Source organism: Triticum urartu, chromosome 7 (assembly GCF_003073215.2).
Source record: "Triticum urartu cultivar G1812 chromosome 7, Tu2.1, whole genome shotgun sequence".
NCBI classification, from domain to species: domain Eukaryota; kingdom Viridiplantae; phylum Streptophyta; class Magnoliopsida; order Poales; family Poaceae; genus Triticum; species Triticum urartu.
The window spans coordinates 164,145,890-164,153,335 of record NC_053028.1 but is presented as its reverse complement, the minus strand read 5'-3'; positions in this window follow the sequence as shown (position 1 = coordinate 164,153,335).

Here is a 7,446-nt window from a genome sequence, read left to right as displayed (position 1 = left end):
CACTATTTGATTGCATATGATGTTTATCATGTTATGCATCTTGTTTACTTAGTACGACGGTAGTAAATAAGATGATCCCTCATTAAAATTTCAAGAAGTGTTCTCCCCTAACTGTGCACCGTTGCTACAGTTCGTCGCTTCGAAGCATCACGTGTTAATCGGGTGTGATAGATCCTTTCGTTCACATACAACGGGTGTAAGCAAGATTTACACATGCAAAAACACTTAGGGTTAACTTGACGAGCCTAGCATGTGAAGACATGGCCTCGGAACACAGAGACCGAAAGGTCGAACACGAGTCGTATGGAAGATACGATCAACATGAAGATGTTCACCGACGTTGACTAGTCCGTCTCACGTGTTAATCGGACATGGCCTGGTCGACTCGGATCGTGTAATACTTAGATGACTAGAGGGATGTCTAATCTAAGTGGGAGTTCATAAGATGAACTTAATTATTCTGAACATAGTCAAAAGGATTTTGCAAATTATGTCGTAGCTCACGCTTTAGTTCTACTGTTTAGTTATGTTCCTAGAGAAAAAAAAATTAGTTGAAAGTTGATAGTAGCAATTATGTGGACTAGGTCCGTAAACTGAGGATTGTCCTCATTGCTTCATAGAAGGCTTATATCCTTAATGCACCACTCAGTGTGCTGAACCTCGAACGTTGTCTGTGGATGTTGCGAACATCTGACATACACGTTTTGATAACTACGTGATAGTTCAGTTAAACGGTTTAGAGTTGAGGCAAGGCACCAAAGACGTTTTGAAACGTCACGAAACATATGAGATGTTTTGAGGGCTGAAATTGGGATTTCAGGCTCGTGCCCACGTCAAGAGGTATAAGACCTCCGACGATTTTCTAAGCCTGCAAAACTAAGGGAGAAAGCTCAATTGTTGAGCCTGTGCTCAGATTGTCTGAGTACAACAATCGCTTGAATCGAGTGGGAGTTAATCTTCCAGATAAGATAGTGACGTTTCTCCGAGGTCATTACCACCGAGCTGCTAGAGCTTCGTGATGAACTATAATATATCAGGGACATATATGATGATCCTTGAGATATTCGCGATGTTTGACACCACAAAAGTAGAAATCAAGAAGGAGCATCAATTGTTGATGGTTGGTGAAACCACTAGTTTCAAGAAGGGCAAGGGCAAGAAGGGATACTTCATGAAACGGCAAATCAGCTGCTGCTCTAGTGAAGAAACCCAAGGTTGAACCCAAACCCGAGACTAAGTGCTTCTGTAATAAGGGGAACAGCCACTGGAGCAGAATTACCCTAGATACTTGGTAGATGAGAAGGCTGGCAAGGTCGATAGAAGTATATTGGATATACATTATGTTAATGTGTACTTTACTAGTACTCCTAGTAGCACCAGGGTATTAGATACCGGTTCGGTTGCTAAGTGTTAGTAACTCGAAATAAAAGCTACGGAATAAACGGAGACTAGCTAAAGGTGAGCTGACAATATGTGTTGGAAGTGTTTCCAATGTTGATATGATCAAGCGTCGCACGCTCCCTCTACCATCGAGATTGGTGTTTGCGTTGAGCATAGACATGATTGGATTATGTCTATCGCAATACGGTTATTCATTTAAGGAGAATAATGGTTACTCTGTTTATTTGAATAATACCTTCAATGGTCTTGCACCTAAAATGAATGGTTTATTGAATCTCGATCGTAGTGATACACATGTTCATGCCAAAAGATAGTAATGATAGTACCACCTACTTGTGGCACTGCCACGTAAGTCATATCGGTATAAAACGCATGAAGAAGCTCCATGTTGATGGATCTTTGGGCTCACTCGTTTTTGAAAAGTTTGGGACATGCGAACCATGTCTATTGGTATATATGCATGAAGAAACTCCATGCAAATGGACCGTTTTGTACTCGCTTGATTTTGAATCACTTGAGACATGCAAATCATACCACATGGGCAAGATGACTGAAAGCCTCGTTTTCAGTAAAATGGAACAAGAAAGCAACTTGTTGGAAGTAATACATTTTTGATGTGTGCAGTCCAATGAGTGCTGAGGCATGTAGTGGATATCGTTATGTTCTTACTTCACAGATGATTTGAGTAGATGTTGAGTATATTTACTTGATGAATCACGAGTCTGAATTATTGAAAGGTTCAAGTAATTTCAGGGTGAAGTTGAAAGATCGTCGTGACAAGAGGATAAAATATCTATGATATGATCATAGAGATGAATATCTGAATTACGAGTTTGGCACAGAATTAAGACATTGTGGAAATTGTTTCACAACTGATACAGCCTGGAACACCATAGTGTGATGGTGTGTCCGAACATCATAACTGCACCCTATTGGATATGATGCATACCATGATGTCTCTTATCAAATTACCACGATAGTTTATGGGTTAGGCATTAGAGACAACCACATTCACTTTAAATAGGGCACCACGTAATTCCGATGATATGACACCGTATGAACTATGGTTTAGAGAAACCTAAGCTGTCATTTCTTGAAAGTTTGGGGCTGCGACGCTTATGTGAAAAAGGTTTCAGGTAGATAAGCTCGAACCCAAAGCGGATAAATGCATCTTCATAGGACACCCAAAAAGTTGGGTATACCTCCTGTCTCAGATCCGAAAGCAATAAGGGATTGTTTCTAGAATCGGGTCCTTTCTCGAGGAAAAGTTTCTCTCGAAAGAATTGAGTGGGAGGATGGTGGAGACTTGATGAGGTTATTGAACCGTCTCTTCAACTAGTGTGTGGCAGGGCACAGGAAGTTGTTCCTGTGGCACCTACACCAATTGAAGTGGAAGCTTATGATGGTGATCATGAAACTTCAGATCAAGTCACTACCAAACCTCGTAGGATGACAAGGATGCGTACTACTTCAGAGTGGTACGTAACCCTGTCTTGGAAGTCATGTTGCTAGACAACAATGAACCTACGAGCTATGGAGAAGCGATGGTGGGCCTGGATTCCGATAAATGGCTCGAGGCCATATAATCCGAGAGAGGATCCATATATGAAAACAAAGTGTAGACTTTGGAAGAACTACTTGATGGTCGTAAGGCTGTTGAGTACAGATGGATTTTAAAAGGAAGACGGACAATGATGGTAAATGTCACCATTAAGAAAGCTCGACTTGTCATTAAGATGTTTTCGACAAGTTCAAAGAGTTGACTACGATGAGACTTTCTCACTCGTAGCGATGCTAAGAGTCTGTTGGAATTATATTAGCGATTACTGCATTATTTATGAAATCTTGCAGATAGGATGTCAAAACATTGTTTCCTCGACGATTTTCTTGAGGAAAGGTTGTATGTGATACAACCGGAAGGTTTTGTCAATCCTGAAAGATGCTAATAAGTATGCAAAGCTCCAGCAATCCTTCTAAGGACTGGAGTAAGCATCTCGGAGTTGGAATGTATGCTTTGATGATATGATCAAAGATTTTGGGTGTTATACAAAGTTTATGAGAAACTTGTGTTTCCAAAGAAGTGAGTGGGAGCACTATAGAATTTCTGATGAGTATATGTTGACATATTGTTGATCAGAAATGACGTAGAATTTCTGGAAAGCATATAGGGTTATTTGGAAAGTGTTTTCAATGGAAAGCCTGGATTAAGCTACTTGAACATTGAGCATCAAGATCTATAAGGATAGATCAAAACGCTTAATGGTACTTTCAAATGAGCACATACCTTGACATGATCTTGAAGGTGTTCAAGATGGATCAGTCAAAGAAGGAGTTCTTGCCTGAGTTGTAAGGTATGAAGTTAAGACTTAAAGCTCGACCATGGCAGAATAGAGAGAAAGGACGAAGTCGTCCCCTATGCTTAAGACGTAGGCTCTACAGTATGCTATGCTGTGTACCGCACCTGAAGTGTGCCTTGCCATGAGTCAGTCAAGGGGTACAAGAGTGATCCATGATGGATCACAGGACAGCGGTCAAAGTTATCCTTAGTAACTAGTGGACTAAGGAAGTTTCTCGGTTATGGAGGTGGTAAAAAGAGTTCGTCGTAAAGGGTTACGTCGATGCAAGCTTAACACCTATCCGGATAGCTCTGAGTAGAGATACCGGATGCATATAATGGAGCAACAATTTAGAATAGCTCCAAGTAGAACAGTTATTTGGAATAGCTCCAAATAGAGCGTGGTAGCTACATCTAGGAGATGACATAGAGATTTGTAAAGCACACACGGATCTGAAAGGTTCGGACCCGTTGACTAAAACCTCTCTCACAAGCAACATGATCAAACCTAAAACTCATTGAGTGTTAATCACATAGTGATGTGAACTAGACTACTGACTCTAGTAAACTCTTGGGTGTTAGTCACATGGCGATGTGACCTGTGAGTGTTAATCACATGGCGATGTGAACTAGATTATTGACTCTAGTGCAAGTGGGAGACTGTTGGAAATATGCCCTAGAGGCAATAATAAATTGGTTATTATTATATTTCCTTGTTCATGATAATCGTTTATTATCCATGCTATAATTGTATTGATAGGAAACTCAGATACATGTGTGGATACATAGACAACACCATGTCCCTAGTGAGCCTCTAGTTGACTAGCTCGTTGATCAATAGATGGTTACGGTTTCCTACCATGGACATTGGATGTCGTTGATAACGGGATCACATCATTAGGAGAATGATGTGATGGACAAGACCCAATCCTAAGCCTAGCACAAAGATCGTGTAGTTCGTATGCTAAAGCTTTTCTAATGTCAAGTATCATTTCCTTAGACCATGAGATTGTGCAACTCCCGGATACCGTAGGAAGCTTTGGGTGTATCAAACGTCACAACGTAACTGGGTGATTATAAAGGTGCATTACAGGTATCTCCGAAAGTGTCTGTTGGGTTGGCACGAATCGAGACTGGGATTTGTCACTCCGTGTAAGCGGAGAGGTATCTCTGGGCCCACTCGGTAGGACATCATCATATGCGCAATGTGACCAAGGAGTTGATCACGGGATGATGTGTTACGGAACGAGTAAAGAGACTTGCCGGTAACGAGATTGAAACTAGGTATTGGATACCGACGATCGAATCTCGGGCAAGTAACATACCGATAGACAAAGGGAATTGTATACGGGATTGATTAAGTCCTTGACATCGTGGTTCATCCGATGAGATCATCGTGGAACATGTGGGAGCCATCATGGGTATCCAGATCCCGCTGTTGGTTATTGACCGGAGAACGTCTCGGTCATGTCTGCATGTCTCCCGAACCCGTAGGGTCTACACACTTAAGGTTCGATGACGCTAGGGTTATGAATAGGATGTATGTGTACCGAATGTTTCGGGAGTCCCGGATGAGATCCGGACATCACGAGGAGTTCCGGAATGGTCCGGAGGTAAAGATTTATATAGGAAGTCCTGTTTCGGCCATCGGGACAAGTTTCGGGGTCATCGGTATTGTACCGGGACCACCGGAAGGGTCCCGGGGGCCCACCGGGTGGGGCCACCTATCCCGGAGGGTCCCATGGGCTGAAGTGGGAAGGGATCCAGCCCAAAGTGGGCTGGGGCGCCACTTCCCTTATGGCCCATGCGCCTAGGGTGAAGGGGGAAACCCTAAGGAAGAGTCCCAAGGAGGGAAGGCACCTCCTAGGTGCCTTGGGGGGGAGGACTCCTCCCCTGGCCGCCGCCCCCTTGGAGATTGGATCTCCTAGGGGCTGGCGCACCCCCCCCCTTGGGATTCCTATATATAGTGGGGTAGGAGGGCCTCTCAAACACACCTTTTGCCTTTGGTGCAGCCCCTCCCTCTCTCCCCGTTACGTCTCTCTCTCGTAGTATAGGCGAAGCCCTGCTACTGTGACGCCCTGCATCCACCACCACGCCGTCGTGCTGCTGAATCTTCATCAACCTCTCCCTCTCTCCTTGCTGGATCAAGGCGTGGGAGACGTCATCGGGCTGTACGTGTGTTGAACGCGGAGGTGCCGTCCGTTCGGCACTAGGATCATCGGTGATCTGAATCACGACGAGTACGACTCCATCAACCCCGTTCACTTGAACGCTTCCGCTTAGCGATCTACAAGGGTATGTAGATGCACTCTCCTTCCCCTCGTTGCTGGTTTCTCCATAGATAGATCTTGGTGATACGTAGGAAAATTTTGAATTTATGCTACGTTCCCCTACAGGCGGAGCGGGCGGCGACGCGCGCCTGTCGGGCGAGGCGCTGCTCCTCCAGTTGGAGGAAGGCACGCAACTTGACGAAGGTGGGAAGACGGCCGCTAGTCATGTGAGGCACGACGTGTTGGAAGCGATCGTCGAGGCTGTGCAGGACGTTGTGGACGAGATCCCGGTCCTTGACGCGGTGACCAAGGTCCCGAAGAGTGTCCGCCATTTGCTTGAGCTTGGAGGTGTAGTCGACGACGGAAAGCTCGCCCTGGATGAAGCCGTGGAACTCGTTGAGGAGGTAGGTGATGCGCGCATCCCGATTGTTGCGGAAGAGGGAGCGAAGGGACCTCCAGAGCGTGTACGCCATGTCCTTGCGATCTGCGACAATCTCCAGAGTCGAGGCGGTCACCGTGGCGTTGTACCATGAGAGGATGGCGAAGTCGGTGAGAGCCCAGTCGGAGGAGGCGTGCGCCGGCGAGCCATCGACGTGATGGGTGAGCCCGAACTTGGCGAGAGCAGCGAGGAACTCACGCCGCCATAAGCCATAGTTTTCTTTCTTGAAGTCTAGAGTGGCCATGACATGATCATGGATGCGGAGGCTCTGAATCTGGACAGTGGGAAGAGACTGGGTGGCCACGGGGGCGCCGAACTCCTCATCGGAGTCTGAGGCGCCGGAGGAGAGGTCGGACGAAGAGCTCATGGTGGCGAGGGAGGAGAGAAGGCAGCGGAAGGGTGGGATCTAGAAAACTGATACCATGTTGAGTTGGAACAACAGAAGGAAGAGAAGACTCGTGCAATGCTCTCTGTATTCATTCATCTGGAGTTTACACGGTATATATCTGTACATGGGCACATGAGCCAACTATACTCACACAAAGCTAGCCATAAGACTCGGGCCTAATTACAACGGACGTGCACATACGCACGACGTGCACACACACGATCTCCGTTCTCTGTCCATTGGGCATGGCCCATCGGATGAGGAGCAAAGTACTATTAAGAAACTAAAGGAGGCACTGCATCTGGAAGAGGTGTGGTACCGGCAGAGGTCTCGCGTTCCTTGGCTACGGGAAGGGATCGTAATACCAAGTATTTTCAGGCCCAAGCCTGGAAGCGTCAGAGGATGAACAAAATTTAGGGACTTAGGCGATCTGATGGATCGGTCTGTGTGGATGAGAGCGAGGACAAGGAGGAAGTACAACAGTTCTATCAGAACCTATACCAGTCTGACGGCTTTCATTATCCAAGCAAGTTATTTGCTCATGTTCCGGCCAAAATCTCAGATGCGATGAACATGGAGCTTACTAAACCCTACATTGCGGAGGAGGTTAAAA